Consider the following 11,545-nt stretch of genomic DNA (forward strand, 5'->3'; position numbering starts at 1 on the left):
CTTGTTCCTTGGGAGAAATAATAAAATGCTGGTTTTAGTTGACAATTGATGATTAAATCATTCAAACATCAAAGGAAGCACATATTAACTACATCTGAGCAAATTTAAGGGCAAATAAATTTTTATACAAAGTGTACGAGACATGGCATGAAAAATTCAGATAGAAAAAGGTGGAAACTCATTGGAGAAATGCAGATTTTAGATTACTAGGGTGGCATTGAATAAAGCTGCAATATTACACATTACATTTTATGACAAAAGCGTTGTTTTAACTGGGAGATGATAAACACAATTTTTTTTGTGTTGAAACAGTGATTTTTGGTCTTACTGCATAATCCAAGTTAAAGTAGTGGTGTGTACTGAAAACAGAAGAAGGATTAGATGGAAATTACCAAGTTATATTTAAAATAATATGTATCCTGAAAAAAAATACATTTCACTTGATGAATTTTGTAGTGCAAACACCAGAAACCACAAAATTCTAACTTTATAGAGTTAAAAATGTTAGCATCATTCTTGCAATCGAGTAATACTTTAAAGTAACCTTTTATATGTCCAGGACAAATCTTAGAAGTAATTCGAGTTGAAGTTCTTTGATAAAAAGGAAAGAGGGTTTTACTATAACCTTATACATGAGTTGAGTAAGAATATTAATGTATATGTAATTCTGGAGATGGATTAACTGTCCTTAAAATTTGACTTCCAGCAACTTTTTTATGCAAATGCTGAAATGAAGTCATTGCTGAACAAAATACTGCTGCATTGTAGCACATAAATGCATGTCTCTAAATAAATACAAATGTTTTTGTTGTTGTGATCATTTTGCAGACATCTTGCAGAAACTGCTTTTTAATATTTTGAAAGAACTTTTATTCATCTTCATAAATAATAAAAAAAACCATTCTGGACCAAATTTACTCATGACATAAGTGAGCAGTGAGCATATAATTCTTCTCTGTGACATATATTTGAATTTAGTCCAGTGATACTGATACTTGTCCCTAATTTACATGTCATTTCCTTATTCCTGACCCCCATCTCAGTTTTTATTTCTTCATTCAAAATAACTGCATTTTTCCATCACTTTCAGTGGAGTCAGAATGGCAGGATGACTGTCATTTATTTTACTCATTAAAGGCACTTGCAACTTATTTTTTAAAAAACTGCAACAAAACAACCAAACAAAGAAAACAAAAAAGAAAACCTCATTCTGGAGATGTGATGAGTGGGATGTAGTGTGAGAGGGATGGTGTGATGCAAGTGCACAGACTGAGGAGATGGAGGAGGGGGCAAGAAAAGGTGCATGAAATAGAACAGATGAGATTAGAGGAGACAGAAGAGGTTGCCTAAAGTACCCACCTGCCTGTGTGGGGAATTTAGGTGATAGTTGGAGTTTTCCTCATACAGAGAGTAGGGACTGTGTGCTGCTTCCCTTTTTTAGGGATTATTGAACTGTTCACTTATACACTGAGGCCAGGAACTTCCTAGCATATTCTGAAAAATAATCAGACGCAGTATGCAATGTCAAAAATTGCACAGACGTTTATTAGAACAGCACCATTTCTGGAGACCTGAATTGTGGTTTTTAAGTGTTTTGGATGAGCTGTACAGAGGCTTTCTGATAACCATTGTGTCAGATTATATTTGGTTTAACTGGCTCTTAATTCTGGGTGCTTCTAGGTATCTATATATGCTCCTTTATATCTGACTTCTGATCCCTCCTCTCCCATTTAATTAAGCTCATGGATTTTCTCAGTTCTTGGCTTTATTGTCCCAGATATGTAACTCATTTGACTCAAGTTTTGCTCAAACTGCAGAACTTCTTTTTTTGAAGCTGAGCCAGAGAGAAGATAGCACAACACCATTTTTTAGCTATGGATGTTGAGGCTCATCTGAGGTGAGCAGAAGCAGGTGGAGAGATGTGTGAGCCTATGCCCAGCTGGCAGCTGGAACCAACTGGGGCCCAGAGGTGCTGGGCTGGTGGAAGGTATTTCTTGCCTCAGCAGTTACAATCCAGCTAACCAGCGAGTTCAGCAGCTGGTTCACTCAGATTTAATTTTCAGTTCTTTGAAAACCTCAATATGAGTATTATGTGCTTGTAGGAACAGCCAGATCTGCACACTCCTCTGCAGATGTCTTGGCAGTGCTCTCTTCAATATGCTGCTGCAGGAAAAATTGACCATGGCTTGTCCTGTGGTACTTCTGCTTTCCTCATCGAGGACAGTCTTAGGAAAATGTGTGGGTTTTGCACTAACATTGTAATAAAAGCTGTAACATTGTGGTTTTTAAGGTCCTTGCTAGTTTTTTCCCCTCTTTCTCCTGCCCTAGAAACAAAACAGAACAGAACAAAAGAAGGAAAGTTTAAAGATACAAGAATAAGAAAGCAGAAAAGGTGGATAGGCTTAATAAAAAGAAAAAAAAAAAAAAAGAGGAATAAAGGAATAAAGAAAGCAAACCCCAAAAGTGTAACTCTACATCTTAAGTGTAGAAAACCACACAAATTGACTTCAGCTCTTTGCTGCAAAGGAATAGACTAATTCTTTATACCCTGCCTTTTCTATTAGACTATGTATTTTTATTTCCAGTGTAAGGTATTTGAGTTTGTGATCATTCTGAATGCAAGTAGCACTCATTGAGTTAATCTGTATCCCTTGTTCTTCAAGGGTACTTAACCATTAGAGGTTTTATGGCTTATGAAAACTTTGATGGACATGTAACTAAACTGAAGCTAAGCTTTTTACAGGTAAGGGAATCTTGACAGAAAAGAGCACTCGATATTTAAGAGGCTCCATCTGCCTCATGTGAATTGATGAAGATATTGCAGCCTAAAAATATTGCAGGTCTTTGTTACTATATCTCCCTGGTGTGTTAAAACTAGCTGTTGAAGTCAGCCAAAGTATTGTACTCTGCCCTCACAAATGTAGCACATTTACATTCCAGACTAATTCTCAACATGCCTTGCTTTACTGAAAATCTTTATATTTGAACTGCTTGAACATCCACCAGTGGTGCACTGTCATGATTTCTTGATCTGCTAAACCTCATTAACATTTCACTGATATTTTCCATGCACTGCTCCAACACAGAAAAATCAACAGATAATGGATATGAAGTGATTGTATGCCTAATTTACCTTGAAATCAGGTGAAAGCCTCCCCTATATTTCTTGCATCAAATGCAATTCTAGTATTTTTCTCCACCTGCATCCTTTAATATGCTCTCTTACAGTTCAAGGGGCACAGAATGTTGATGATGCCTTTAATACTGTGAGTTTTCTACCTGTGTCACCACACCTGTCACAAAGACACATCCTTTGTCTTTTAGTCTTTTTGTCTTTTAGTATTTTGTCTCTTATATTACAAAATGTTCTATGGAATTTCTCCACTTCTGTCTTCTAAACACAGTGACTGATTGATGACCCCAGAGGTGGATGCAGTGCTCCAGGTGAGGTCTCACAAGAGTGGTGTAAAGGGGGAATTCCCTCTCTTGACCTGCTGTCCATGCTGCCTTTGCTGCAGCCCAGGATGTGTTTGGCTTTCCAGGCTGCAAGCACCCATTGCTGTGTCGTGTCCATGTACTTTTGCCTCAGGGTTGATCCTTTCTGGGTGCAGGATTTGCACTTTCCCTGGCTGAAGTTCCTGTTGGCCCATTTATCCCACCTGTCAAAGCCCCTCTGGAAGGTGACACAACCACCTGGTGTCAAACACTTCATGTTTCTCTACACATTTTTAAGAAGTATAGAGGCTGTTTAAAGACAATGTAAAGACTTGTATTAGCACCCAGATTAGAAGATCTTCAGTGTATTTAAGATTTATACAGTAAATATATTTCAGAAGTAGAAATTCTCTTCCACTGAGCCTTAAGAGTAGTTTTCTTTCTTAATACATACTTGTAACTCATTGTAATGAAAGTTATTGGTATCAGAAAGACAGCAACCTTACATGGTTCTTGTTAGAAGAAAAAAAAAACAACACACCACACATTTTTTTCCAAATGTCTGGTCAAATAGGAACTTGTCTCGGAAAAATTTCAGTGGTGTACTAGAGTATCACAAAATGGAAAAATTTAAATAAAAGCAAAGAGAAAAATCTTCTAATTTCACCTGCATATGTAATTTTCTATCCTAGTAGCTTTCTTGCAGCAAAGTGTGCCTTTTGTCAAAAGAAAGGAAGCATGATAAAAATGCTTTTTTTCATGTTTTACTTGCTGTTTCTGAGCAATTAAAACAAGGAATTCAGTCTTTCCTGTCTTTTGGATGAGAGGTTTTGAATGTGAATGAGTCAAGGTGCTTATTTTCACTCATAAATTTAGGACAAGAATGCAATGTGTTACTAGGGATTAATTTCACAGATCTAGACAGAGAAGTCACTTTCCTTAGTACAAGGTTTAGGTACAAAAGAATGCCTTTGTGATCTACAGAAATGTGTCTTGCCAAAGAAAAATGAGTTTACATCTTTGCTGTGAACCAGAAGGATATTTTTATCAGAAAAAGTTGGGGAGGAAAACCAAATATTTCAGGACAGCTTGCCAGTGCCCATACTCCTGCTCCACCCTCCTACTCCCATCTCCAGCCCTGACCTTGGCCTCTGCATTCATCCCCTCCTTTTATCCCAACAGCTCTGCAGCAGGCCAAGGGCGTGCAAGTGTCTGTGCCTGACGTACATGTCTGCAGTGTCCAGCACAAGGGGTCAGCACAGGTGCCCACTCAGGCAGTGGCTTTAGAGGAAAGAGCCTGCAGAGCTAGAAAGAGGATCTGGGCAAAATAAAGAATGTGTGCAAGGAAATGTGCTTATCACATTACACCTTCTCATAAACCCTTTTTTCTTCCTTCCCACTGCATGAAGACGAAGCTGTCTGTGATAACTTTGGGTGCCCTAAATAACTTCCTGTGTCCTGCTGTTCTGCCTCCAGTTCAGTGAGGATGGATTAGAGGTGTTCTTCAGACCAATGGTATCTCCAGGCTGTAATTGTATACAGTCAGAAAGTTTGCTGGTTTTGTATGTTTCCTGTATAGCTTGTAGGGTTCTACAGCAATTACCTGAGCATCTGGAGATTGCTGAATAATTGATAGGAAAAGAAAATTCTCTCTCTATTTTACATGTTCCTCAAACCAGATAAACTATCTGTCCAGGTGCTTCTCTTTCTTCACTATGCTTACAGAAAATAAGGCAGCAAAACCTTTTATGTAAAAACCACAGGCCTGATGTAGTTTTTTGGAAGCTAACATTAGGCTGGGGCTAGCTAATACAGTGTTGAAAGAAAATAAACTGTATAGGAAAAAATAAACTGTCTACATTTAAGTAACAGGGCACCAAATTGTTCAGCAAGTCTCTGCTCACAAAAAAAAAAAAATTATATAAAGGGGTACATCTATCCAGTTTTCAGACTGATGTGGAATTCCCTATCCAAAGGGTGTATGAACTGGTTCAGGTCTGGAGCAGGGGAGCTGTGCTGTGTAGTTTAGTGCTGTGGTCAGGTGTTTTTCATTGGGTATCCATGGCTTTATCCATAAGACATCTGCTCCATAGCTGGCTTACATTTGATTTTCATGCAGCAGTCAGAATTCACTGCTAGCTGTTTGGATAAATGCACTCAACCATCTGAGGAGCAGTACAAAGTGTACGGAGGGACCATTTCCTAACTGAGGAAGTGGGTGGTAATGGGTTCCATCTGTAACTGCAGGCAGATAAATGAAGAGAAGAAAAAGCATCAGTCATTTCAGAAATGTTTACCTTTTTTGGCTGTTCTAATTTGTTTCTGATAGGCTGATATGAACTACTTACTGTAGACAGTGGATTAGAAGGGATCCATTTTTTTGCTGCACACTGTAGCTTGGACAGGATATTCCTTCCTCTTCAAGATGGATAATAAGAGTGTATTCAGAGAAAAAAATGCACAAGTTTTTTTCTCAATTGGCATTAAGAGCATTAGGGATGATGGAGGGGATTTTTGTGGGATAGCTTTAAAGGAAGTACTATTAATACCATTAGAAGCATTCATGTTATGAATGAGGTGTCTCCTGAGTCATCTTTCACAAAGTGTTGCTGCATTTTTCTTTTTATTCTGTAGACCTCTTTCTATTACTAGTGGATGCTATCCCAGCACACCCCTTAATTGTGAGCTCCAGTTGTTTCTTACCAAGCCAACAACATGTAAGTCCCACGACTAAACCTAGGAATTGGATTATAGGGCATTGCTTCACAGTACAGAGATCATGTCTTTCAATTGATTTGCTTAGGACACAAATCATTTTGCAAGTAGAAGACCCTACAGCTTGAAATTCCTACACATACAAATGAATTGCTAGATATGAAGATCCTTACCTTTTGATTGGAAATTATATCCTGGTTTGCAAAGATTGCAGCATTTCTTTTTCTTGCATCCCTAAGACAATGGCCACTCATTTAGGTATATTAGAGTTAATGAAAATAGTCTACCTTTGCTGTAAATGTGATGCCACAAAAACAGCAGAAGCCAGAACTGCTTTTAAGAGATGCAGTATGGGAGTAGATGGTACTTAGTCTCTCTAAGGGAGAGAGCTTGAGAGGTTCTCTGAACATGTAGTAAAATAAAGGACAAGCCTGCATTCATTCTGATTTTAGCTCCTTACTACCTCTATTTAGCAATGTCTGTAGCCATCACAGCCTCTCTCAATTAAGATAAAGAGGCACCTCCCAACTGCTGTGCAGCCTTGATAACACCAAGAAGTGCCTCATTCTTTATTGTCTCAGAAGGGTGGCTGGAGTTACAAGGCTCTTAACTTTAAAACCTCAGCTGGGTATATAATGAGTCTCAGGCTTGCAGATAAGCAGCTCATATGAAATGCTGCAATTGAATTTCTTGCATTAATGGTGCCTTTAGAAATAAGCAAGCTGGTTAGGAAATTATTTGATCTTTGTTATTGGCAGACAAATAGGGAGGACTCCTTTAACCACAGAAGCCTCAACCAAGAGATACAGGAAGGACCAGACTGAATGTCCCTCGAGAAGTACTTCCAATCCATGTCTGTACTTCTGCAAAAACAAACAAACAAAAAGATTTTGTTGCCACTGGCTTCAGTCTTAAAAAAAAAAAAAAAAAAGTTTTTGATTATTTCTCTCTTTTAAGGAGAAAAAACAACTAACCAGACTTAAAATTACAGACAACTGAATATCTTTTGGTAAAGATGTAGTGAGTATACAATGATCACCTCATTGTGGGAATAGACAAATGGCAGCTAAAAGGACAAATTGCAGCATCAGGGTCTATTGCTACATCCAGAAGGCTGGACAGAAGAGTGCTTGCTTGCCAAAACTCTTCTGAGACAAAAGAAGAAATATTCCAATTGCTGGTCATGTCCCTGAATGGTCTGTGTTTAGGGCAGCAGCCTGTGACACAAAACCCCGTTGTGTTTAAAATGGAAATGATTTGATGATGATTTTTTCTGTATTGTTACATAATTTTTTGTAAAGGGAATTTGCAAGTAGAATTTTTGGTTTTTAGTACCACAGGTAAATCCCACATGTCACACTGAATGTGTCATTCCATTTGAACAGAAGGGAGTTAGAGAAAAATGAAATGTAATCAAGGATTTTTTTATGTATAGAAGATTAAAAAATTATACACAGAGCTATTAGAAGCTAGCAAATAGTGGGAACCAATTTGTTTTGTAATTAGAGTATGGCACTTCACTAGCTCCAGCATCACCTGGTTTTCTGATGTTAAGAGACAAGAATGGGCCATTCAGCGTAGATCTGAAGTTTACAAATTGAAGACTGATATAAACTAATGTGCTTTGTTTGACCAAAAATGTATTTAACCTTTGGAACTCAGACTGTAGAGGCTGTTGATGTTGAGAATTTAACATGATTCATAAACGGTTTGACAGAATTACAGGGTTAACAAACTTTCAGGACTGTGGTGATTATTTATTTTAAAAAAATAAAATATCAGAATGCTATTAAACCACATCCTACTAAGTTTTAGACAGGCTCTGATAGAAAACAGGAACACATTTAATCTGTCTGATGTGAGGTTTATTATGTTTCCTTTGGAGTGCCTAATGATTTTTGCTACATGAAAAAATGATTCTGAGCAATTGGATAGATGCTGGACTGACTGATTTCATAATTCCCTTTCCTAATGCTTTACACACACATTTATTTAAAAAGATCCCTGAAAGAGTTCAAGGCAGAAGATTTGAGCCTTTTTTTGCTTCTCTGGGCATTTGCATACGAGTATGTAAGGCTCCTGTGATGTTCCTGTTAGCATCCTGTTCTTTGCCATGCCACAGGCGCAGTAAATACAAAAGCAGAGCTCATCTCGTATGCAAAGATTAGAGCAGTGCAAAATCCAGATGTCTGTCTGAATTCAGCTCCTCATTTCTTCTGTCTCCACTTCCAACAAATTTCTGAGAAATCACTGATTGTATGCATCCAGCTATTTCAGAGATCCTCAAATGCTTTAAGAAGCAGTTTCTCACTGATGAAAATAGTGATGAGAACAACTTAATGGGGAGTGTAAATGGTTTTAATGATTGATTTTATCTCTAACACTGACGATTTCTAATAGAAGCTTCGGGTGCAGGCTTACTCCTCAGACCTTTCTGTGCATTTTTATGGCTTTGAAAATCCTGTGAATTACAGTCTCAGAGTTCACAAAGCTGGAAGAGGCTCTGCTTCTGTGGACTCTCAACCTGTCTCTGCATTTCCTTCAGCTGTGTCCATGGTGTAGTTAACGCAGCATACACAGATCATTTTCCAGAGGAACCTGGAGAAACCAGCATCTCCTTGTCTTCCCTCCTCCTCGCAGCGCCTTGGTGCCCAGCAGTGTCCCAGTGAGCACATGGGGGGTGGACTGTGTGGAGACCTCCCTGCACATGGAACTCCAAATTGCATCTTGTGTCATTTTGGGTATCACAGTGTAATAGGAAGGGCTTTCTGCTTTGCTGTTCTTATTATTCAGCACCACTGTCACTGTGTCTCCCTCCTCTTATTGTATGCATCAGTTTTTTGGATTCCTTCCTTTCCCGAATACATATATTTCTCCCAGACATGATTTTACAAACCTCTCACCCTCTGCTTTTGATGAAAGACTCTTTGTAGTATTTCTCCTTTCTTACTGGTGGTTGACATTCATCCTGGTTTAATTACATCTAAAAATGACATTTATGTGGTATCCCCTTGGTTTTCTTGATTGTAAATGCATACTTTAAATAAAACCAGATTTACATTGATGCCTAAATCTTCCATTAGCTGTCTCCCCTGGCCTGTGTGCTTTGATATTTATCATTGCCCTCTGCTTACGTGCATGGAGGTTTTTAGTCCATGTGACTGTTTCATGCTAGCTGGCTCACATTAATTTTGCAAGTGAGGTTTTGCAAGGCAGATTGGTGTAATGCTGGTATTTGCTGCATTCTTTTCCTCCACTGATCTTGTGTTTCTGGCTGAAAGGCATAATAAAGAGACAGTAAAAGCAGTGCTGAAAGACAGAAGGTGCAGCTGAGTTCAAGATGTGCAGCATCATGAATTTACAAACTAATACAGAAGAAATATTGTTTGTAGATGAGACTTCCACTTGTATGTGTGCAGAAGTGTTTTCCTTCTGCCATTTGTCTAAATACACCCCATCTGTATGAACTACTGCAAAAATGCCAGAATAGCCAGTAGAGTCAAGGGAGATTTATGGTTCTCCTTGCCAGATGGAGCAAGTACATGTTTACAGAAAGAAAAAGAAAAAGGGTGTAACTGAAGTTTCAAAGACCAAAGATGGATGTTGAATAGGAGGACTCTGGCCTTGATGCTGTATGACTTTTTTAGAAACATAGGAAGTGGAATTATTTCACCTGATTTTGAAGGTCTCAGCTATCACTGGAGAAGATAAAGATTTTCTTTTAAATTTAGATTTCTATTTTAACCCAATCTGAATAAATCAGGCCTATTGACCTTAGGAAGTAGTTTAGATGCAAATGACTGCATTTTATATGACTGCTTTTGATCAAAAGAAACTGTTTCCTGATGTTACTAGGAAGGGGGAACTGTGTTATCCTGTGCTATGCCAAAACAGAGAGGAAAGGCAGGCTCTCATTTTTATACGTATCATTCTACAGGTCACTTTCCACATTAAGAGCAGCTGTTGGCAGTATTACATATGTCACTTCAAAGTGCTCTCCAAATGCTTCCTCCTGTGCTAGGGAATGGTTCATGGCCCAGCTGTCACCTCCTTCTTCACATGAAAGTGTGAGATTGGGTTGGAAACCTGTTTCCCTACACTTTCACAGGTCCTGGAAACAGAACTGGAGCTGCATTTGCCACCACTACAAACACACTTTAAAATATTTCTCATGACAATGGATAAATCAAGAGGTGAAGCTTGGGCACTCATGTTCTTCATGGGTTTGTTGGACACCACTAAAAATTAGTTTAAAAAACTCTGCCTTCTCTAGCTCCTTCCTTTCTGCTGACATTATCGCCAGGTTGTGTAGCCTTACCATGAGAGTGTAGACAGCTTGATTTTTCATTTAATGCCAAACTTCTGATGCTGTTTAGTTCATCCAAAACAAAATCCTAACTGCTTTCTGACTGTTCTGCCAATATTTTGGGGGCCACAGAGACTGAAGCTTATAAAGAATTCAGCAAATCAAGATAAGAGTCAACTATTTGTTACCAACAGAATGAAGCCAGATTTTCAGCACAAGTGCCATGGGAGTCTTTCATTGCCAGAAGATAATTGTTGCTTTGACTTAAGTGCTCATAGTATTTTGCATTTTTCATAGTCAAAAAGGCCACTGCAATTTATGCTGTTGTCTCAGTCAAAGGACTGAATTAATGCTTATTAACTAACCAGCCCCAGTTATTAACTCCCTAAAACTGAACATCCCATTACCTTTGACATAAGCACGTTGCAGGGACTCTTGCTGCAGGACATAAGGCAGTCTTATGTAGCTCCTCCATTATTGTTTGTTTTGCAGAGATAGATGACTCTGTGGTTTTATTATCTTTATTAAGATTAACATATATGGGGGAAAGAGAAGGTGAATAAATATTGGAGTAACATTTCTATATGTACTACTAACATTGTAATCAGATGCCTTTTATTTTTCCATTGTCACTCTTAAGTATGATGATTAAGCACACACTCCTCATTTTTCTGCAGCTGTGGTGTTTTTCCTCATCTATGGGAAAGGAATTATGGGAAGGGTTGGATGTGGAAACAGCTCAGTCCTCTTCATCTTTGTGATCAAGCTGGCAGCACATTTCCAGTTGACAGTGGTTGGATGATGTTGGTACCTTTCCTACTTTTATTTACTCACCCCAAAAACCCTCAAAAAACCAAAATTATTGATAGAGCCACTGAAAATCTAAACCCCTAAATAGCAGAGAAAGCACAAATTCTGTGATAGACATCCTCTGGGGTAAAACTAGTGAAGAAAGAACAGTAGGCAAGGCTGCAAAGATAGCATTAACTTGGCTGCATTACATTCACCTTTTATCTTTTCTTTTATAGTAATTTTTTTTCCCCAAGGCAGTGATAAAGTGCATTGTGCCTCAGTCTTTCATCAGGGGAC

At 38.4% G+C, this 11,545-nt stretch overlaps 1 long non-coding RNA gene across 1 annotated transcript; it reads right to left on the minus strand.

Moving 5' to 3' along the window:
• Nucleotides 1-4,012: 4,012 nt before the first annotated feature.
• On the minus strand, nucleotides 4,013-6,574 carry LOC148184797 (uncharacterized). The gene is made up of 3 exons (XR_015772035.1): nucleotides 6,324-6,574; nucleotides 5,784-5,853; nucleotides 4,013-5,676 (listed from the first exon to the last, which is right to left on the minus strand). It is a non-coding gene; the product is annotated as an uncharacterized LOC148184797 (long non-coding RNA).
• Between the last annotated feature and the right edge of the window lie 4,971 nt (nucleotides 6,575-11,545).

Source organism: Pseudopodoces humilis, chromosome 2, assembly GCF_049639895.1.
Source record: "Pseudopodoces humilis isolate 2021_Gansu_Grassland_sample_001 chromosome 2, ASM4963989v1, whole genome shotgun sequence".
Lineage (NCBI taxonomy): Eukaryota > Metazoa > Chordata > Aves > Passeriformes > Paridae > Pseudopodoces > Pseudopodoces humilis.